At 37.2% G+C, this 24,883-nt stretch overlaps 1 protein-coding gene across 1 annotated transcript in view; it reads right to left on the reverse strand.

The window, feature by feature from the left end:
* LOC134751057 (orexin/Hypocretin receptor type 1-like) overlaps positions 1–21,917 on the reverse strand; it is a 112,749-nt gene extending 90,832 nt beyond the window's left edge. Inside the window, exon 1 of the mRNA XM_063686398.1 lies at positions 21,582–21,917. The gene's annotated coding sequence lies outside the window, so the exon portion shown is untranslated. The remainder of the gene's footprint in view (positions 1–21,581) is intronic.
* Positions 21,918–24,883: the final 2,966 nt, after the last annotated feature.

The raw sequence follows: 24,883 nt of genomic DNA on the forward strand, positions 1-24,883 counted from the left end.
CCTCCTCGTTCGAAGGCGCCAGGATTTTCTGTCCTTTGTGCATAGCCAACGTGCAATCGTTAACGCTTCTTAGCAAAAATATTTTTAGATTAGTAGTAGTAGTAGTAGTAGTAGTAGTAGTAGTAGTAGTAGTAGTAGTAGTAGTAGTAGTAGTAGTAGTAGTAGTAGTAGTAGTAGTAGTAGTAGTAGTAGAAGTGGTAGTAGTAGTAGTAGTAGTAGTAGTAGTAGTAGTAGTAGTAGTAGAAGTGGTAGTAGTAGTAGTAGTAGTAGTAGTAGTAGTAGTAGTAGTAGTAGTAGAAGTAGTAGTAGTAGTAGTAGTAGTAGTAGTAGTAGTAGTAGTAGTAGTAGTAGTAGTAGTAGTAGTAGTAGTAGTAGTAGTAGTAGTAGTAGTAGTAGTAGTAGTAGTAGTAGTAGTAGTAGTAGTAGTACTAGTAGTAGTAGAAGTAGTAGTAGTAGTACTAGTAGTAGTAGAAGTAGTAGTAGTAGTAGTAGTAGTAGTAGTAGTAGTAGTAGTAGTAGTAAAACTCTTTATTGTAAAAAAACATAAACCAAGAGAAAAACGCATCATTTGTACAAAGGCGAACTTATCCCTATCAGGGATCTCTTCCAGATTAAATTGGTTTATTTATGAATTTAGTAATTGGGCTGGGATATAAGTTTACCTAGCGACAAAATACAAATAAATATGAGCAAACCTCGCCATAAGGAGTTAACAAACTTTCAAATAGGAAATAGTTATTTGTTATACAAGGGTGCAAAGTTGTATTTTACCCGCGAGTGTGGAATTGAAACACGAACAAGCGAAAGGATTCTATAGTTGAACCACGAGCGAAGCGAGTGGTTCTAAAATAGAATCCTGAGCGTAGCAAGTGTTTCAACACACGAGAAGTAAAATACATTTGCACCCGTGTGTAACACAAAACTTTTCTTCTCACTATAGCGAGGAAAGTGCAACATCTACAGGCGTTAGATCATCTTCATCACTGGAATCACTTATTTTGTACGATATTATAACAGAAAACACTGAAAATTCTGATTTTTACGTGAGTCGGTGAGAATTGTTTTTAAGTAAAAAAATTGTTGACAATGTTGACATTTCTGTTCTGACCTGACGTATGAAATGTCAACGTTGCGTTTTGAAATTGCATCGACTTAACTTGTGCGTTCAGAATTATATTTAACATCATTATAAAAAATCTAACGTTTCTTATGGAATTTTAAGGTTTATGACTTAAAATTATTAAATAAAGCTAAATTTGGTATTTTTTATTAGATTCTCAAACCATTTATTTAATGATAATTAATATCGAACGAACCATTATTATGAGCGTTTTACGTTTTGTTATCTGTCAAGCTACTTAAACACGCTCCATTCAAGGTCAAATTACTTTCCCCACTAGTGGATAAAATGCGTTTTTCCCCGCTTGTTTTAAAGGATAAAAGACGGCTTTCCGAGCTAGTGAGGGGAAAAAATTGTTTCGTAACCAGATTTGCCTCCGTGAATATGCATGTGGAATGAAAGCATTCGTTAGGTCGAAAATATGATATTTTTATGGTTGAAACTAACAATATTATATTACCGTGTTCGTGGTTTCTATCCATAATTGCTCGTTAAAGCTATTCAAATTTTAAATTGAAGTTAAATCATCTTTTGATTATAACCATATTATTTTGTCATTGATTGTAAAACTGGTTTATTAAAGCAATTTAATCAATCCTCATTTAATAATTCAGAAAGTAATTTCTGCGATTTTTAGGGTTCCGTGCCTCAAAAGGAAAAAACGGAACCCTTATAGGATCACTCGTGCGTCTGTCTGTCTGTCTGTCTGTTTGTCTGTCTGTCCGTCTGTCCGTCTGTCCGTCTGTCACAGCCTATTTTCTCCAAAATTACTGGACCAATTAAGTTGAAATTTGGTACACATATGTAAGTTTGTGACCCAAAGATGGACATGTACCGTAAACAAATTAATTTTAAACAAATTAATTTTAAAATTAAAAAATAAAGTTTGTCAAACTATATCTTGTTACATATTAAATGAAAGAGCTTATTGTGAGAATCTCAAATATATTTTTTATATAATTATACGACAAACAGTTTAGAAGTTATTCAAGGAAATAGGCAAAAAATTACCATTTATCTTCGAAACTACTGGGCCAACATTTAAAAAAAAATACACAATCTATATCTATTGATCTTTACCTATAAATCACCGGAAAACCTATTAGAAATGTGCAGTCAAGCGTGAGTCGGACTTAATTACTTAGTTTTTGATCCGACCCCTACGGGTTTTTTAAAGACATTTCGCATAAAAAATACATTGTTTGAATTGTGTAATGTACGGAACCCTTGGAACGCGAGTCCGACTCGCACTTGGCCGGTTTTTTCATTTATTATCTTCATACGCTCGCTTCGCTCGCCCTAATAATTTTGATTGCTAAAAAGGTGGTCTTTTACACAAATACTTTTAAACAATTATTGCAAAAAACGTATCATACTCAGTATGAGCAAATTTACAAACTTATTGTACATTATTTGTTGACCAAATGATGACATTCCCTAATAACAAAATAACGTAAGCTCTTATTGAATAAAGCCCAACAAAACGAGTCATAATTATTCAATAGTCATTATTATTGTTTTATACCACGACGGTGGCAAACAAGCTAGCGGTCCGCCTGATGATAAGCAGCCCCCGCCGCCTATGGCTGCTTGCAACTCTAATAGGGTTAAACGCACGTTGCCGACCCTACAAGCTGACAAGGAATCATCCTTGGGTGCACTGCCCCCAATTGTTTTATAAAAACATCCAGAAAACTATTGCAAATCATGGTGGTGCCGGTTAATAATGTGTGTTTTATAGAGTACTAGCGACCCGCCCCGGCTTCGCACGGGTAGTTCAACAAATTTACACAAAACCATTACAAATTATACACATAAACCTTCCTCTTGAATCACTCTATCTATTAAAGAAAACCGCATCAAAATCCGTTGCCTAGTTTTAAAGATCTAAGCATACATACAGACTACAGAGCGGAAAGCGACTGTATTTTATTTATACTATATAGTGATAAAAGTACTGGTTCTGCGATTTTAAACGGTACAATTCCTATTTCCTACTTTATTAAACGCAGCCATGTTTCGGTTTCCCATTTCATTGTTCACAGCTTAAAACTAGGGTTGTTACAACACATTGTTTCGTTATAATTATTGTTGTTTGGTTTAACTTCCTGAAAGTGACAGATGTTTTTACCATTCCCATTATCGCTGTTGTTGTTGTTTTGTGACTGCCACGTAGTTTGTTGCCTACGATTATTTGTAATCAATATTATTTAGCAAACCTTATTTTACGCAGTAGGGTTCATTCTATATCAAACGGTGATGTCAACTTGAATCTTCATTTTGTCGGCTCCCGAGCTTTTCCCAATGCACGATTTTAGCAAATCGCTAGTTTGAGGGAACACCGCAATTCCTGTTCTCCGAATGCAGGGTTTTCTTTTTAGAACTGTACGTTGTCAAACGCGAAAAGCTTGTAATATTACCTCTAAAGTCACCAAAGCAGCGAGGAAAGTTTTTTCATTAAACTTATGGTTGCGACAGCCCTAACTACGGTAGCTTTAATCATATAGAGGCTTGATATCTCATGTTAAGCTGCTCATATTACGGCTTGGAGTTCGAACAAAGGGCCTACAAAAAGACGAGTTTTGCTTTAACGCAATACCACGCGAGATTAAGAACGTCAGTAGACTTACTAGGTTTCATACGTCTGACGTCGTCAAGCTATCAAAACTGAGTGTTAAATACAGCGTCCATTCGTGAATGGCATGCCCCGTTGCCGTGGCCGTGACATGCACGTTACATTAATGTATACTGTTTAAAGTGTTTAAACGAAGTGAGCCTAGGAGGCTAATTCAAACTTATACCTGACATTACAACATTATCTAAATACTTAATGTAATTTTGTTCTCATTTGCCCGTCTGTCTTGCTCGCGCTAACGCATGTACGGACAAGTGAACTGAACGAATGAAATGAACGCGCGAATGACAATTAGGTAACTGACATTTACGTTTAGACATACATGCATCGTTTTCATCATTTAGGCATTATTAGGCCGCTTTGTGATTTGTTATAGATTTAAAGATGACTCACGCTAGACCGGGCCGGGCCCGGGCTGAGGTGTCAGACACAAGATTTTCTAAGACGGCTGATCGGTGATCAGGTGGTGCTTTCCATAGAAAACGAAGCGCCGGAAGCTCCGGCCCGGCCCCGGCCCGGTCTAACGTGAGTCATCCTTTAATTTGGAATCGAAAATGGGCAGTGGGATTAGGATTATCTAATCCCACTTATTAACACACAGACAACGGAACAAGTGAAACTGAATAAAAGCTTGTATACCTTGTGGTGAAACTTTTCTGTAACAAGGCCATGATTTTAAGGGAGCATGCTGTTTTTTGCTATTCAAAATATACTCAAGAGTGATAAAAACGAGTCAAATTGCTTACATAATATAGGTATTATATCATAATAAAACCCTGTGGTAAGCAGTTACCATACCATATAAACACCTGTAACTCCAGAGGTGTTACATTCAAATTGCCGACAATTTCATCTTGTGTGTGTAAGTCCTTCGCGAAAATCACCGTAGGGAAACCATTTCATAGCTGGAACTTTCGTAGAATTTATGTGGAAAGTAAATAATGATCAGACCACTTCAAAATGGTCACTAAACAGCTTCTTCGTTTATAAGGACATTTCGCATCAGTCACTTCAGGCTGCCAACAATTATAAACGAATAAGTTTCCCAACCCCAAATGTCGAAACCACAAGACAGCCAACACCAAACAGTCCTCAAGACATTACTGCCCAAAGCCGACTGCAAACTGCCAGCTGCGGACTTTAAACTTGGAAATTGTTTTATGACAGCTTCGATATCGCACACAGCAACACTTACCAATGATAGCACTTAAAATCACTTCAATGCGGTTCAAGTTTAGTCAGTGGACAATCGTTAAAAAGAAAAAGTATCTAGATGTCAATGCACATACCTAATCAGAGGAGGGAGGGAGGAAGGGTTTTACTATAATATATTATCTACTGCTATTGCTAATATACACCGTGTTTTTGATTTCCGTTAAATTCGACACGTTGCTTGGTACATTAATAGAAGCTACCTGGTATATCGCTTTTTGGTAAATTCGAAAAAAAATATTTTTTTACCTTTTTCATACAAAATAAGTGAATATTGCATTGTAAAAGGTCCTTTAGAGTTACGTAAAAGTTAGTGTGACACATAATGAAAGAAAAGTAGGTAATGTCGGAACTGTCAAACTAACTCACCCCAGTAACCTTCTTGTAGTGAATAGCTATCAATGGAAAACTCTTTACTGACGAAACTTAAAAAATAAATAAAATTTGGAGGCAATGAATAATTGTTTACACAGGTTTAGCAATTAAATTTATTTATTGAATATCTCAAAAACCGTAAGAGTTAAAACACTAGTTTCTTAGAGAAATTAACTTTATTTAACCTGAAGAATCTCCCCTTAAAATTAACGGAAAAAAAACACGGTGTATATATATATATATGGTATATTATACCCTATTTAAATATGGTAGGTAATATTATTTCTGACTTCAAAATTCCATAATCTTTAAAGAAAAAAACCGACTTCACAAAGCAGCTTAACGACACGAATATTCGGCGATGTCTTCTTCGCAAAAATTGTAAAATGTCAAAAGTGCTTATTAATTTATTATTAAGCCTACTTGAATAAACTATTTTTGAAGTTGAAGTTGTTTAACAAGTTAGGTTTTCATGCAACTTTTTTGTCAAGGTTAAAAATCGTTATAAGCATACTTATAGCGATTTTTTATGTAAAAGACAAGCATTTGAACTTATGAGTGTTGTTTAGTGAAATGGAACTTCTACAATGAGTATATTACGTCTCCGGGCTAATTGTAATTGTAATGAAATGCACTACGGTCGTAAATAATTTAAATAGTATTCCAAACTGTTTGTGAAGTACCTAGGTTTTTTTTTTGTTTTTTTTTTTATGAAATAGGAGGCAAACGAGCAGACGGATCACCTGATGGTAAGCGATTACCGCCGCCCATGGACACCCGCAACATCAGAGGGGTTGTAAGTGCGTTGCCGGCCTTTAAGATGGGAATACGCTCTTTTCTTGAAGGTTTGAAGGTCATATCGGTCCGGAAATATCGCAGGCGACAGTTCATTCCACAGTTTAGCTGTGCGAGGCAGGAAGTTTCTAGAGAAACGCACAGTTGAGGACTGCCAACCATCTCAGTGGTGAGGATGGTAATGTTGTCGCGTAGGGCGATGAAGAAAAGAAGCGGAAGAAGAAGTTTTTCTATTAAAGGTACACAATTTGATGTACTGTATGTGGCCATACTGGATTTCGTTCCTTTTTATTATTTCATCAGTGGGTGGCACGCTTCCAACGATGTCAAATACGTCATACGATGACACAGGCACTCCGCTAGTAATTCAATTGCCGGCCCGGCGAGTTTGCTTGCGTTATGCTGGCGTATTTTACCTACTCATTACGCAGGGAGGATGAGCTGTTTTGAAAAAGGGCTTCTTATATCCTCAAGTGGCTTGGCGGATTTAAAAGCAGGTAGATATATGAAAACTAACATGTCAAAATCCGATGTTATTAATCACCAAAAAGAGATATGCGGGCGCACAAAGGAAGCGCATATAAAGCGTTACCTTATCATTAAATAGACAGCGACAAAAAAGAATTAGACTACTGTGTATGTAATTTATTAAAGGGTTCTCTCAAAGGAGTATTTATTTGCTGTCTGTCACTTAGCACAGTGATATTTTTGGCTTATTTTTCAAATTATACATGGCTCTAGATGCCTGAAACTGCTTTTATCTTATCTAAAAACATCAGATTACTGTGCAATAGTGTGGGCAGGCCCAATACTGAACAAATAATAACATATCTTTTTGTTTCAGACGTTGCGGCCTTGTACGGCTACGTCGTGTCGTCCTGACGGCCGACGTCAACGTCTATTACGAACTATAAATTTTATTTTTAGTGAATACTGTTATTTTGTGTTTAAGTTTTTTGTGCTTTAGTTATTGTAGATACTGTTACGGTAAGTGGATGCATGCCGCAACTCAATCAGGCGATGGCACACCATATCTAAATTTTAATTGTGTACAATGCGACAACTCTTTTAAAACGCAGAGAGGCCTCAATATTCATATTTCCAAAAAACACCGTCTTTGTATCAGCCAAAATGATGCCGTTTTAAATTTAGACCAACCCTTTTTGACCACCCCCCTTTCTGACCAACCAAATTCCATCCCTTTCCATTCATACCTTAGCGAACTTAAAAATAATGTGCCCGTTGTTAAAAGAGTTCCGCGCGGCGCCAGGATCACAGTCGCTAATCACCTTTCAGGCCTAATTATAAAATGTGTGGAAAATAATCAAATTGATGATTGGCATAATCTTTTCCTTTTTTCATTCAAAACCCTTCATGCCAAAAAGGATAAGACAATTTCTTTAACACAAAAAATCAAAAACAATTGCGTTTCGAATACAATTCCACACATTTCTCGACCTTCTGGATGCGCCTCATCCACTTTCAATAGAACTAAATTAATTGAAAGTAAAATTAGCGACGGCGATCTTAAAGGTGCCGCTCGTCTTCTTTTCACAAATGACGTGCTATCGCCAGATACTCCTGATACCCTCTCGGCTTTACGTTCTAAACATCCCCCAGCTCCTTCAGTACCACACTTGTTTGCCCCACCTACATCTGACCGGGCCTGCCTCCAAATCGAAGACAAAGACGTTATTGACGCCATATTTTCTTTCAAAAACGGTTCGGCGGCCGGCCTGGATGGGATCTCGCCCCAACATTTGAAGGATCTAATTTCTCATTCCGTGGGCGACGCAGGTGTGCAGCTTATCAGTTCCCTTACTAAATTAGTAAATTTTATGTTTTCAGGCAAAATTAACACTGAAATCCTCCCTATTCTATACGGTGCAAACCTGATCGCCCTAACCAAAAAGGACGGAGGGGTGAGACCCATTGCTGTGGGGTCTACTTTACGACGTCTGGCATCAAAAATTGCGGTTAGACACGTTAGATCAAAATTGCAGTCCCTTTTTGAACCAATACAGCTAGGTTTCGGCACGAAAGGTGGGTGCGAGGCAGCCGTCCATGCCCTAAGGACCTACCTTTCACTCAATGATTGCGAAATTGTAGTCAAAATTGACGTTAAAAATGCTTTTAATTCGGTTAGTAGGGACACTTTGCTGACAGAAGTAAAGGACAAAATTCCAGAGCTATACAATTACCTTTTCTTTTGCTATTCAAACTCATCTAAATTAATGTACAAGTCACATGAATTATCTTCTGAGGTTGGCTGTCAGCAGGGTGACCCTCTCGGGCCAGCAATTTTTAGTTTGGCTATAAATCCAATTATTAAAAATTTAAAATCAAAATTCAATGTCTGGTATTTAGATGACGGAACTCTAGGAGGCGACGTGAATACTGTGCTCTCTGATTTGTTTTTTATTAAGAGTAGTTTCGAAAATATTGGTTTAGAACTGAATTTCAGCAAATGTGAACTCTTTATTCAAAAACCTTCTTGTTCTTTGGCAGACTTACAACCCAAATTTGACGATCTGGCTCCTGATATCAAATCAGTAGACAAGTATTCTCTTTGCCTCCTGGGATCTCCTATATTCGAAGAATCTTTTCCCGGTTATATTTCTAACTCTATAACTAAATTCAAAAGTCACACGAATCGCTTACTCGAAATTAGCCCTCATTATGCTCTTGTGATTCTTAAATCTTGTCTTTTTGTCCCTAAATTTATTTATATTATTATTATTATTAATATTATTGTCGCCTTTAGATGATTTGATCAAAATTAGTTTAGAGACTATTCTAAACATTCAGCTAAGTGAGCCTTCCTGGTCTCAAGCGTCCCTCCCTATTCGGTTTGGAGGTTTAGGAATTCGCAAAATTTCCAGTGTGGCTTCCCCAGCCTTTTTGGCGTCCACTCATAGCACGTCTGGTCTCATAGGAAATATTTTAAGGGCTTTGCCCACAAACTGTGAGATTGCGGGCTTTGAGGACGCCAAAAATGCTTTTAAAATTGCTTGCCCGGGAAAACAATTTCCAGACAACCCAAATTCACAAAGGAGTTGGGATAATGTTTACTGTGATTTAACTTACAATATTCTCCTAAACAACTGTACAGGTCCAGACCGCGCGAGGCTTTTGGCGGTCGGAGCCCGGGAAGCGGGTTACTGGCTACATGCCCATCCTTCGCCTAATACTGGTACTTTCTTGGATCCGGCCTCCCTTAGACTGGCGACTGGATTATCTTGGACACCATGGATTATCTTGTCAAAAAAGTGCCGGCCGTTTTTCAAGACATGCGTCGCTTAATGACATAATCCGTCGGTCTCTTGCCACCATCAATGTACCCGCTCTTCTTGAGCCGACTGGCATTATCAGAGATGATGGCAAGAGGCCCGATGGGATGTCCTTGGTTCCTTGGAGCTTGGGACGGATGTTGGTGTGGGATGCTACCTGCGTAGACACACTGGCACCGTCCCACCTCCAACGGACTAATGTAAAAGCGGGCGGAGCGGCGGAAAGCGCCGAAATTTTAAAACGTAATAAATATAAGAGCCTCGGTAGAGAGTATCATTTCGTTCCATTTGGAGTTGAAACTCTAGGTCCATGGGGTCCCAGCGCGCATAAGTTGTTTGCAGAAATCGCGAAGCGTCTGGTTGACGTAACTGGTGACCGAAGAGCTGGCGGCTTTCTCGCACAACGTATCAGCATTGCGATACAGCGGGGAAATGCCGCCAGCATCCTTGGTACAATGCCTCAAGGGCCTATTTTAGATTTAAGCTAGTTATTAATTTCGTTTACGTAGTACCACTGTATATATCTTGTATTTAAAATAGTTATGGGGCTCAGTTAAAGCGATCAACAATGCGCAAGTAGCAATCCTCAGGATTCGTCCTAATATAACACGACTACGCGATTATCGACTCATGTGAGTCGCGCGATTGTCAATTAGGACACCTGTTCGAGTTCAATATGTTTGATCGCGCGTTCGCATAAGTAACATTCGCGCGATAATCGCGAATCGCGTTGTATAAGGACGATCCCTCAAACGACGGCGTACAATCAATCGAGCCGTACGTTCATTGGTGGCATAAAAAGGGTTAGGTTCGTCCCATAATGTCACCTAGTAGTCTAACCCAAAAGTTTTAAATTGCCTGCCAATGAGCGAACTCCACTCACTTTCAGCTAGATATAACTTCGATACAACAGCAATTAATTCTAATGGAATTGAGTATGAAACCGCACTAAGCAATTTGAATTTGATTACTGCACTGAACTTTGGGCCCTTTGAACAGTGATTTAACTTTCAATTACATTACTGACGCGATACAACATAGTTTGCCGCGTCTAACGTTGCGTACCGGAGACACGCTGATGAAGTTTAAATTTTCTTATTTTTTAGGGTTCATCAAAAGGAAAAAACGTAGCCCTTATAGGATCACTCATGCGTCTATCTGTCTGTCTGTCTGTCCGTCTGTCACAGCCTATTTTCTCCGAAACTACTGGACAAATTAAGTTGAAATTTCGTACACATATGTAAGTTTGTGACCCAAAGACGGACATGTAACCAGCCACTCCAAATCCAAGACTCCAGACCACTTCCGAAATCAATTTCCTCTACAATTCCCTGAGTCGATGTGAGGCTAAGTCCACCCGAAGCTATAAAGACTTCAATTTTATCGGAAATAATAAAACAAATCCGATTGGCAGCGTCAATACGCGTTGCAAGGATCGAAGGAACCGTTCGGAAGATTCAAGAGATCCGTATTATAGTGGTTTATTAGCTGCGAGGGGCTTTGGAGCTATAAAGAGTTGGCAAGATTAATGTGATTTAAGGGCCATAAACAGATTTTGGCCGGCTTTAATACAATAGTAATAGGGCAGTCTTGCGGATTGTTCTTGCTACAATAGCTTTATTATTAACAGTTTTAAACGATTCACGGATAGTTTTACTAGCTTATATTGACCGGGCTATGGACCGTGATTACCTTTTGTATTGTTTTCTAAGGTAATCACGGTCCATATCCCGGTCAATATATGTCTAGCTTTATTATTGTTTTAGCTATGGTATATGGTATAGCAAAGATAGATATAACTCCGTAATAGATGGATACAGTCTGAGGAAAAAACGTGCTTCGAAAATCGCGAAAATTTCAGTCAGTAAACGAACATGGGTAATAGTTATTTGTTATACAAGGGTGCAAAGTTGTATTTTACCCGCGAGTGTGGAATTGAAACATGAGCAAGCGAAAGGATTCTATAGTTGAACCACGAGCGAAGCGAGTGGTTCTAAAATAGAATCCTGAGCGTAGCGAGTGTTTCAACACACGAGAAGTAAAATACATTTGCACCCGTGTGTAACACAAAACTTTTCCCCTCACTATAGCGAGGAAAGTGCAAAATCCACAAGCGTTAGATCATCTTCATCACTGGAATCACTAATTTTTTTACGATATTATAACAGAAAACACTAGAAATTCTGATTTTTACGTGAGTCGGTGAGAAGAACAGTAAAAATTTTGTTGACAATGTTGACATTTCTGTTCTGACGTATGAAATGTCAACGATGCGTTTTGAAATTGCATCGATTCAACTTGTGCGTTCAGAATTATATTTAACATCATTACAAAAAATCTAACGTTTCTTATGGAATTTTAAGGTTTATGAATTAAAATTATTAAATAAAGCTAAATTTGGTGTTTTTACTAGATTCTCAAACCATTTACTTAATGATAATTAATATCGAACGAACCATTATCATAAGCGTTTTACGTTTTGTTATCTGTCAAGCTACTTAAACACGCTCCATCCAAGGTCAAATTACTTTCCCCACTAGTGGATAAAATGCGTTTTTCCCCGCTTGTTTTAAAGGATAATAGACGGCTTTCCGAGCTAGTGAGGGGAAAAAATTATAAAAATAATTAATGCTAATAAAAAAAGTCATTTATCCATATTTAAATACATTTTATTGTATTTTTATAAATCTTAATTTTTAGTTTTAAAGTGTGTCGATAGATGGCAGTGAATTTACTGTGGTTACAAAATTTACTATGACAGTACCGCTCTATCCTATTATAACCTCTTTGGTATAAGTAAATGCTACGATGTATGATAAAACTTATACTCAATCAGAAACCAAAAATTGGATCAATTTTGACTTGCAAGATACTATAACAGAGACCAACACCGGAAAAGTTGGGGACAGATAAATGCTTTAAACAAGGTTTATTAGAACATTTCTCGTGGTATATTGGTACTTCTTCAGTCAATACAACACATGATACGCTTCACGGGTAGACTCAAAGATATTTTTTTATTCTGCCTCAAAAGAACAATGGGATTAAAAGTGCGGACTAACTTACGCGTAAGGGCTTGTAAAGTGTATACTATTATTTTGAGCGTCCCTTTGACGCGTGCCTAATGACGTACAATAAATGGACAACGAGAAACGAATCATTTGAACTGTAATGAGTTTTTGGAACCATTTTTGGTACAAGCTTTTATTACTGACTGTACTGCACTGACTTTTCTTTCCACAGACAACTAATACTCATCGAGACAATCCTAAAAACCCCAAACACAATTAGGTTGCGTTGTTTTATCACGGAGTTTATATGGCCACCTCCTGTCTCTATCATCAGATCAGCTCGATGGTACCATAATGTAAGATACTTTAAAATTACTAATTATTCGAAAAAGATTTTAATGAAATAAAGATTTGAATAATCATTGTCAATCTATAAGTTAATAAATTTAAAAGTAAAGTTAGTGATTGTTGACATTTGTAAATGGAAGGTATTTTAAAGAAAAGAAAAATGCAACTGGCATGACGGTTAACGGGCATTCGGTTACGGGCAGAGGTGAAGGGAGGACGATTGTGAAGAGAGGTGATTGGATGCTGAACTGTAACGCTGGAGTTCTTCTTACAATAATGTAGCATTGTCATCCGACTTACACACGTATGCAAATTTTCAGCTTCATCGGAAACCGACAAATTAAACTGGCACGATTTGACCCGTACATAATAATAATAATAATAAGCCCGCAGGGCAGCTTGTGGCGAGCTGTTGGGGAGTGACGACCCCACGGACCCGAGTGCTCCAGAGAGTCGGTCAGGGTCTCCGTCTCCGGCGTGTCTTCGTCGGTCGGAGTGGACCCCAAGGGGACCCGCAGGACTCTCAGCTCTGGCTTGCCTTCATTGGCCGTCCAGAGGGGAGTCGTAAGAGCTATATGCTCCAGGGGTGGAAGTGAAAGATGCATAAGACGCGAGTTGGCACAGTGGCTGGTAACAGCCACTGGGTAGAAAGCGGCGCACACCTCTCGACACCCCTGAGCCGCTCACACCGGTGTTGCTCCTGGTCGTCTTCACGACGGCAGTTTCAGGGGCCCATCTAGTCAGCGGCAAGTCACCGCCTGCCTCGATAACGTGTTTTAACATTGTTATGGCAGGTGTCCGGACTTCTTTATAATAGCCCAGTATCATTGTCCACCCAAACTTCAATCCATAGACCGGTATACTGTTCACTTTTTCTACGATAGTCCCAATGCCTGCTGCGACCGGTTCATGGGTGTCTATTGTTGCGCCTGTGAACGGGTTCCAGCAGGCGTTCTACATGACATAAAAGCTCTCCAAGGGGCCTCTACGTGTTGGATCTATATCCCCACGCAAGCCTATCAAAAGACCGGGATGCATAGGCCCGTGATATCCAAGGAGATACAAATAATAATAATAATAAAATACTTTATTGTGCACTACAAAGAAAAATACATGTTGCAAACAATGACAGGACATAAGTGAGTAGGTAACAACAGGCGGACTTATCGCTAAAAAGCGATCTCTTCCAGACAACCTTCAGATAGCGATTCAGTGGCTAGAAATAAGTTAATGGGCAGTGCAAAATAACAAAGGTGTAAAGTTTACAAATCAAATACCTAAGTATAAATAACAAACAATGAAAAATAACCTACATAAACTACATATATTATTTAAGCAACAATAATACACTACATAAACCTACACAAAATACATAAATACATAATGAGAATTCAAGCAAGAGAAGAATAACGACCAGGTAGCGTGAACAAAAAGAAAAATATATATGTGTAAGTGAAAGGACCAAGACTAAGAAAGAGATTTTAAATAGTGTTCTTTTAGAAGTTTTTTAAAAATGGGTAGGGATTGAGCACGTCTTATATCAATGGGCAAAGCATTCCACAATCTTACAGACTGGAAAGTGAAGGATTTGTTGTAGAACTTACTAGATGACCGAGGGGCAGCAAGAAGGCGATTCTGAGAACACCTAACAGACAAAAGAAAACTAAACATACATAGTTACATAGATACATTGCAAGTTATAAAAAGCTTGTAATATATATACACAGGTATATACGGGGTTTACGGGGTCAAGCTAAATAAAACCGTTTAAAAATAAACGTGACACATTTAAATCGCAACGGAATATAATAATTCACAAGTCACAGCTTATTTTCACTTCGCACAGGACATTTATGTTGTAAGGGATCCCCTTTCAGTAAAGAGCCGAGGGTCGAGGGTCCTATTCCCTAAGGGACTGACTACAATCAGATTCACAGGGCCTGAAAGGTTATAATAAAATTGATTCTGTTACCATTCCATTCTGAGAAGGGTTAGGCAATAAATATAAGATTTTTATGTGATATCCGGAATGTTTTACATTCTTAACTCAGTTTACGATTTTAAAAGTTAACCATCGGGTTTCAATTTGTATTCGGAGATTTGAAAAAACCGGCCAAGTGCGAGTCGGACTCGCGCACGAAGGGTTCGTTTGTTGTATGGGAGCCCCACTTAAATATTTATTTTATTCTGTTTTTAGTATTTGTTGTTATAGCGGCAACAGAAATACATAATCTGAGAAATTTTCAACTATCTAGCTATCACGGTTCATGAGATACAGCCTGGTGATAGACAGACGGGCAGAGAGACGGACAGTGGAGTCTTAGTAATTAGGGTCCCGTTCTTACCCTTTGGGTACGGAATACGGAATATTCTACGATCAGGCGTTCAAGCGCTCGTCAGTATCAACCCTTAAAACTATATGTGTCGTTTCCAAGCAAAAGGTACCACATTGTCGCTTGCTATAAGGACGCTCTGACAGGTTTTTCGTATAAAGATACAAGCAATTTTCGTCCTTATGTTAAGCGACAATGTACCTTTTGATTGAAAACGTCACATATTTTACGTTCTTTGATTATAATTCTCTTGAGAAAAATTAAAAAAAAATTACCCCATACGAAAAGCTCCACTCCGTCACATTTTTTGGGGACAAAAAACAAAATAAAATATCATTTATATTAAATAATTCCACGGTTTAGACTCACTTGTTTTAGTCACTCGCGCCACATGTTTCGGAGAGCCATCACTTCACTTATTTTCCTCAACATGCACTTAGTACCTACATATGCTTTTACTCAAAATGTACCTTTCCATCTTACTCAGTCGAATAAAAGTATCTAAGCTTTGACAGTTATAGATCCTTACTGGACCAATGAACCTAAGAAATTGAAGATTTTTTAACTAAATCTGGCGTTACTTTGTATAATTCTAAAATACAGTACAGAATATTTATTTTTCACCTCAGCAGCTCGAACAAGCCTACTTTCGTCACTCCCTGGAGTGAGGAAAGTGCGACTTTCCTCACTCCAGGGAGTGAAACAATGTAGCTTTTTAATTTAGTGAAGGCCATGAACTTCATACTACGGTAGGGTACGGTACGGTCCGGTCCGGTCCGGTCCGGTCCGGTCTCGTATCGTATCGTATCGTATCGTATCTTATCGTATCGTACATATTATAATACTTTTTTTCTGTTTATTCTGTGTAATTCGAAATACATTTTAACCTTTAATATGTTCTCACTACTGAGGTGAAAAATTATGTGTGCAACACGAGAGCAAAGTTATTTTACATCTCGTGTTTTTGTGTCCTAAATAAACACTCGCAAGAAAAACCAACTTTCCTCTCTTGTTGCACAAATAACTAATACCAATCATTATTAAAAATCAATATAATATTAAGTTGTTTAAAAATAGCCGACACATCGTCTATCGCATAACACAACCAAGTTAAGAACCTTTTTTTAATAAGGGTATCAAGTCCTTTGACTTCGCTAAGCTTGCAAAGAGACGATAAAAAACCCTAAGTAAATTTTGAAACGTTTTATTTAATTAAAAAGACATCCTGAGAAAATGGTGCTTTCGCGGAACTTAAAGGGCACAGTTTTGGGTAAAATTTAATTTTATGTAATATGAAGCTTTTGTTTACTTTCATGCCTTTAGACTAGACTCTGTCATCAGATCAGCTTAATAATACCAACTTGTTGTGTTATCATCTGTATTATTGTACATACTTGCAAAGTTTCTCATTGGAAACAGCTTAAAAACTACATATTTGTACTATTTTATTTTGTTAGTTTGATACCTGTGGTTTCAAGCTCAGTTAAAGCGTATTAAAAATATTAAAGGATTATTTAAAAATATACATTAGATATTCCTATTGGCAGCGAATTATAATAATAATAATATAATATAATTTCTTTATTCAGATAACTTGGATCCATTGGGGTTTAGGTACATGGTGACTTAAAATCTATTGTTAATATTTAAAATACTAAATAAATTAATAATAAAAAAATAAAAAATAAAAATTAATAAAAAAATAAGAATTAATAATTAATTAATAAAAATAATAATAATTAATTAATAATAAAAAATAATTAATAAAAAAATATAATTAATTAATTATAAAATATTACATTGAACACGATTTAAATTTACGTAACCAATAGGAAAGTAACCAACCACCGTCTCTGTGCCTGCCATTCTTGAACCCGCAGGTATGGTGAGAGATGATGGCAAGCGACCCGACGGAGCAACAATGGTGCCGTGGAAACTAGGTAGGCCACTAGTGTGGGACGCCACATGCGTGGACACCTTTGCACAGTCCCACATCCAAGCTACCCGTGCACAGGCCGGCGCTGCTGCCGACCAGACCCAACTACTCAAGCGCCGCAAATACTCATCTTTACTGCGAGATTATGAGTTTGCGGCGCTTGCAGTGGAGACAATGGGACCTTGGTCGGCGGACATGAAAGCCTTTATGAGAGCCCTGTCGGCACGGCTGGTCGACTCTTCAGGAGACCACAGGGCTGGCGCTTACCTCTCCCAGCGTATATCGCTGACAATACAGAGAGGTAACGCAGCCAGCGTTATGGGGTCAATGCCGCAGGCAGAGATTTTGGACGGGGTGTTCTTTTTATAACTTCAGTATAATTTTTTCTTTTTATAATTTAGCTTTAATTTAGTTTTAATATAGTTTTATTTAACATTAATTTAATTTTTAAGTAGATATATAGCTATATTTATTCATTAATAGATTATATTTTGAGAATCTGTAATATATTTTATTCTTAATTTTTAATTTTAATTTTTATGTTTCACAGCTTTTCTGAGCCATGTTTCGAGATTAAACAATGTAAGACATAATTGTATTCGGTTACCGCGATAGTTACGTTACTCATGAAATAAAACTACCCCGTGTCACCCCGTTGACCACGAACGCTGTAAACTTGTAAAGGGTTCGAAACGTCGGGATGTAGTAGAGATTCAATATACGCGATATAATACGTTTTATTTCATACATGAAAGCTAATAATTCAAAGAGAACAAAATTATATATAGGAAAGTGATTATTGAAAAGTTGAATTGAAGATGATCGTCAAAGTTAACAGATGTAAAACCAAGCTTACGGCTTTATTGCCAAGCAAGTGTTTTTACTCAGTGGAAGAATTTTGTCAGCCTAATAATTAAAATTATTTATTGAATTGACAATATACACACTCTAAAGGGTCGGCAACGCGCGTGTAATATCTCCGGTATTGCAGGCGTCCATAGGCTACGGTAACTGCTTACCATCAGGCGGGCCGTATGCTTGATTGCCACCGACGTGGTATAAAAAAAATATTCATTTATGTGACAGTATGCCGTTATCCTATTTAGCACTGACATAATTGAGAGAATGAGATACACATTTAAATAACACTTAGTTTAAAATATAAATAAACACATAGGATCACTAGTGCGTCTGTCTGTCTGTCCGTCTGTCACAGCCTATTTTCTCCGAAACTACTGGATTACTGGATTAATTAAGTTGAAATTTGGTACACGTATGTAAGTTTGTAACCCAAAGACAGACATGTAACGTAAACAAATGAATTTAAAACATGGGGGTCACTTTTGGGGGGTAAATGAGAAAATTAAAAAATAAAGTTTTTTTAACCACATCGTGTTACATACCAAATGAAAGAACTCATTCTAGGAATCTCAAATATATTTTTTTAATAATTTTAGGATAACCAGTTTAGAGGTTATTCAAGAAAATAGGCAAAAAATGACCGTTTCCCCCCCCTTTATCTCCGAAACTACTGGGTCTAAAATTTTGAAAAAAAAATACAAAAATTAGTTTTTTTACCTATAGATGACAGGAAAACCTATTAGAAATGTGCAGTCAAGCGTGAGTCGGACTTAGCTACTTAGTTTTTGATCCGATCACTACGGGTTTTTTTAAGACATCGCTCACGTTTCACATAAAAAATACATTGTTAAAAATGTTGTAATGTACGGAACCCTCGGAACGCGAGTCCGACTCGCAATTGGCCGGTTTATTTAATAGTAACTCAAAACTATACAACAACTATGTTTACATACAAGTCAGCAAACTGGTTGCCAGTGCAAATACGCTGATTGAGTACTTTACTGGACGTGTCAAAATACTCACAGCGAGTAACTTCCTCAACGGCTGGAACTTATACTTTATCTATTTACCGTATGGTTTAAAGTGTAAGAGCTCAAAATTTTGACGTATTAATACACAGGAGCAGTTTAGTTATGTCCAAGGTTATGGTTATTGTGACTTGTGTGATCTAGTTAGGTGTAGACATAACATATATAATACGTCGTAAATTCTTGGGGCGAACCCTTAAAATATAGTAGTTGTTTAGATATTGTGAAAGGGTAGTACGTGCGTTTACATACTCTTATAACTTTTTTTCGAAATGGTATCTGCAATAGTATAGTTAGAGCGCTGGTGGCCTAGCGGTAAGAGCGTGCGACTTGCAATCCGGAGGTCGCGGGTTCAAACCCCGGCTCGTACCGATGAGTTTTTCGGAACTTATGTACGAAACATCATTTGATATTTACCAGTCGCTTTTCGGTGAAGGAAAACATCGTGAGGAAACCGGACTAATCCCAACAAGGCCTAGTTTCCCCTCTGGGTTGGACGGTCAGATGGCAGTCGCTTTCGTAAAAACTAGTGCCTACGCCAATTCTTGGGATTAGTTGCCAAGCAGACCCCAGGCTCCCATGGAGCCGTGGCAAAATGCCGGGACAACGCGAGGAAGATGATGATCTGCAATAGTATAGAGTCGAGTGTAGATATTATTGAGTACACATTGACAGTGCAAATATGTAGGCGTCAGATGAGTGCGCTCCCAAATTTTCGTAAAGATAAATTATTGACCGGCATCAAGAGGTCCTATGACATAGTTAATCATATGATAAAATTAAGAAAAGCATTCACGTGATCATATTTGAACCCACTACCTGTTATTAAACTAGTTAAAAGTTGTATGTTACGCGTTGACCCTCAAACGTACATCCCCGAACTTATGAATACTAAACAAGTAAACAACCATGAAAGATACCTATTTCATGTAAGCTCCAACATTTCAAAATTCTTTGTTATTTTCGTGTTTCACTCGGTGGAGAAATTTGTTAAACCCAAACCCAAGGCAGGAGCCTTGAAACCCTCGCAACGCTCAAGATTCCATTTTTCGAATCTTTCGCTTGCTCCGTTATCAATATTAGCACGAGAGGTTAGACAACAACTTTGCCCCCTTGTAAAACAAATAACTGTTGTTTTACAAGGGGCCAAAGTTGTTGTTTAACTTCATAGGATTTCGTGATTTTTTTCTATCGAGTGCTGTTTAATAAATCTGGTTTAAAATCAATGAAGTTACTAGACAAAGGCCTCAAAATTGCTTTTCATATTTTTGGCAACCGTATTATGATTTAAAAACCGGCCAAGTGCGAGTAGGACTCGCGCACGAAGAGTTCCGTACCATTACGCAAAAAATCTGTGAAAATTTCAACTGTCTATCTATCACGGTTCATGAGATACAGCCTGGCGACAGACGGACAGACAGACAGAAAGACAGACGGACGGAGAGCGGAGTCTTAGAAATAGGGTTCCGTGTTTACCCTTGGGTACGGAACCCTAAAAAGCGCCACAAGTTTTCAAAACTCTGCTGGCCTGAACCCACTGCACGTTAATAGATTAAGATTTATTATACCTACAAGATATTCTGAAACCGGAAACACTGCGTAATGGTATTATTTAATTTTACAGGACCTATTTAATAAATAGTATACAAAGCATTAATATTGTAAATACAATCAATGAACACAAATTAATAAAATTCAGATAGGTACCTACTACTTACATAATTAGAAAACTATCCATTAGATAATTAAGTGAAAGCCGACCACCGATCAATAGCAAGTATGTACCTACATATATTTTTAGAAAATATTGAAAATCTTTAATATAAATATACTATTAGACCTCGCGTTAAGCTTAGAAAATGTAAAAGTGCAAAATACTTATTTCCTTGAGTCGTTATCACAGTGAACTCATAGTGGTCTTAAGCGCCATAGACGCTATTGGCGCTTAAGTCTGTTATGCCAATTTCCGCATATAAAAAAAATCCAAAATCTGGATTGACAAAATAATTCTATTTAATCATGATCTGGTCAAAAAAATTCATGAGAATCGGTTGAGAATTGCGACCTGCCCGAGTAAAAACGTAGACCTTCGCTAACGTTTCGGTCAATTATGCACTAGCTTTTACCTGCGACTTCGTCTCTTAGAGTTAGTAATTTGCGTAGTTTATTTTTTACCCAATCTGCTTTTTAATTTCAATTAAATCGGCGATTTAAGCGTGAAGAGGTAACAGGCAGATACATAGACACACTTTCGCATTTATAATATTAGTATGTATTTGATGTTGTATACGATTTGTCGAGCATATACTAACGCGCCTTGCTTATCGCCTAGTTCCGCTAAATTAAAACCTCTTTAAACCTGCTATACTTGCATTACCATCATTTCAATTAAAACTCTTTCATTCAGTTCACACAGTTTCCGAGACTGCAAGGAAATTTCAATCCACTTTAAAATTAAATAATCACCATCTCAAAGACTTTCTTTCATTTCCGCTTTTTGTTTTGAGTACTGCACCGACAATTTTTCTCGCAATAAAAAACTTCCAACTTCCATTTCTCGCTGCTTCTGTTTCTCCATAATATTTTAATTCAAATATTTGAAACTAAAACAAGAAATTAACGTTATTATTTACTTACTAGTTTTGGCAGCCATTCAAATATTTCAATTAAACTTCACAACACACACTAAACAATTAGTAACTAATAACATAACATTGAATTATGTGAACTTTTGGTATTTACAAAACGTCACAGCACACAATGTCGAAGTTTTTAATTATTTCCTCATAATTGAGTCGGTTAACTTTCAAAACTTTTTTTCGTAGTCCGCGCAGCGCGGGCACGGCGGGAGGCGGGCAGGCGCGACCGTTAGCTGAGTTGGACTAACGCGCCTTCGATGATGCCCGCTGCTGAACTGAATGCAGCAGTTTTTTCACGGTCTAGGGCAGATTCTAAATTAGAATTTTGTTCTGATAAAGTTTGCAATAATAGACACCTTTTTTGGTGGTAGAGTACTTAAGTATACTTTAAAAATCTTCTAGTTTCTTATCAGTTTAATAATTGAAATCCTAAGACCGCTAAAATCGTAAGTAGCCAACTAAACGAAATGTAGGTACGATTACTTAAAGGTTAATTTTTTGCTTGATTTATGTAGAGGAAATCTGAAGAACTATTGCCTTAGTAGGTAATATTATAACAAAAATGCCTGCCAAGTGCGAGTCGGACTTGTCCACCGAGGGTTCCGTACAAAATTAATATTTTTTATTTATTTATTACAAATTTATAGTTTTGAGAGTTTTCCCTTTACTTATAGAGTAAGACGATATTACTTGCCAAATTTCATAGTTCTAGGTCAACGGGAAGTAACTTATCAATTTTGATTCCCTTAAGAGTGTCGAAATATACGTTTTTTGCTGCATAGACGGCCGTATCTGTTTTTTACGTTAACTTATAAGTTTAATTTTTTTTTACAGCTTCAAGAGGCTGTAGACATGAGTATATTGTTTTAATTTCAACTCGATACCTCCACGCGTTTCCAAGATAAAGGGTCTTGACAGACAGACCGACGGACGGACGGACGGGCGAACAGTGATTCTTTAAGGGTTCCGTTTTTTTTTTCCTTTTGAGGTATGGAACCCTAAAAACAATGAAATAAAACAGAGGGTTTATCGTGATAAATAAAAATAGCTGAGCAAACATAAAACATGTATATTATGTCAATGATCAAGCCGGTTTGTGGCTACCATATTGTCATATTGTGTGTGTATATTATCCTGATCATGACTGCGGACAGGGTTGGTAGCCTGTATATAAATAACTGCTGCATGGTTCATGTGCGCAGGAATAGGTAAGTAAGCAGATTTTCTTTAAACTGGTTTTTGAGAAAATCTACTTATTTATTTATTTTAAAAACTGTAATTTTACGATTGTAGTATATACCTATAGTTGGCTAGGCAGTAAATAATTATGTATATACTAACATTAGCCTTAGGATAAAACTGTCACTTATACAAATTGATCCAAGTTGGTCCTTAATAAATAAATAAATAAATTATTATATTTTAAGTGCGAGTCGGACTCGCCCACCGAGGGTTCCGTGCTTTTTAGTATTTGTTGCTATAGCGGCAACTGAAATATATGATCTGTGAAAATTTCAACTGTATAGCTATCACGGTTCATGAGATACAGCCTGGTGACAGACAGACAGAAAAATACATTTGATAATATATTTTTACTAGCTTTTGCCAGCGACTTCGTCTACGTGGAGTTAATAATTTGGGGAGCTTATTTTTTATAAAATCTGCTTTTTATCGATTCCCCATACAAACTTAAAGGATGACTTCTGGGATAAAAATTACCCTATGTCCCCGGGACTTACTATATCTATACTAAATTTGAACTAAATCGATTCAACGGTTTCAGCGTGAAGAGGTAACAGACAGACAGTCAGACAGACAGACATACTTTGGCATTTATAATTTATTTTATCATTTATTTAATTTTTATTGCACAAAAGAAAAACTTATCGTACAAAAGGTGGACTTAACGCCAAAAGCATTCTCTACCAGTCAACCTTAAGGCAAAGCAGAGAGATTGTGGCGGTGCTACTACTATACTAACAAAATATAATAAGCAAAGCTAAATTAAAATTTAACAAACATATGCAAGACCATCGAAATATATATACAATACATATACCTAATATATACAATATAATAATGTTACTCACTAACTTCGCTGGCTCAGCAACCCGAAGTGGATCTTGGCTTCCGATACTAGATTCCGCCATTCGTTCCTGTCCTGTGCGATCCGACGCCATTGAGCCGCTTGGATTTCACATTTATAATATTAGTATGGACAATATGTATGCTAGCTTTAAGGTATTTATTTAAGGGTCACTAGTTGCGTAAAATAAAGTTATTTAATTTTGTCATTTCATTTCATAGAAATTACTCGAGTATTCTTTGAATAGCTAGGCTTCTTTGACCATATTTCTAAGGGCGAGCAATACCTACGTGCTTGCCGCTCCTATACGAATCCCTTTAGGGATTACGGTATAGCGAGATATATGTTGCTGTCATTTATACAGTTAGAGCACATATAATAGTTATTTGTTATACAAGGGTGCAAAGTTGTATTTTACCCGCGAGTATGGAATTAAAACAAGAGCTAGCGAAAGGATTCTATAGTTGAACCACGAGCGAAGCGAGTGGTTCTAAAATAGAATCCTGAGCGTAGCGAGTGTTTTAACACACGAGAAGTAAAATACATTTGCACCCGTGTATAACACAAAACTTTTCCCCTCACTATAGCGAGGAAAGTGCAACATCCACAGGCGTTAGATCATCTTCATCACTGGAATCACTCATTTTTTTACGATAATACGATATTATAACAGAAAACTCGGGAAGTTGTGTATTTTTACGTGTCGGAGTCGGTGAAAATTTTTTTGTTGACAATGTTGACATTTCTGACGACGCGTTTTGAATTTGCATCGACTCAACTTGTGCGTTCAGAATTACATTCAACATCATTTAAAAAAACAAAATGTTTCTTATGGAATTTAAGGTTTATGACTTGAAATCATTAAATAAAACTAAATTTGGTATTTTTTATTAAATTCTCGAACCATTTATTTAATGATAATTAATATCGAACGAACCATTATTATGACGTTTTACGTTTTGTTATCTGTCAAAAGCTACTTAAACACGCTCCATCCAAGGTCAAATTACTTTCCCCACTAGTGGATAAAATGCGTTTTTCCCCGCTTGTTTTAAAGGATAAAAGGCGGCTTTCCGAGCTAGTGAGGGGAAAAATATTTATTTCTCTTCAAGTGGCATTACGTCATATTGATTTCAACTAACACGATTTTCACTCATAATTTTTAACTAACACTTACGTTTATCAAAAAACTTACGTTTATTAATGGCCTGACG

This window comes from Cydia strobilella, chromosome 21 (genome assembly GCF_947568885.1).
Source record: "Cydia strobilella chromosome 21, ilCydStro3.1, whole genome shotgun sequence".
Taxonomy (NCBI): Eukaryota; Metazoa; Arthropoda; class Insecta; order Lepidoptera; family Tortricidae; genus Cydia; species Cydia strobilella.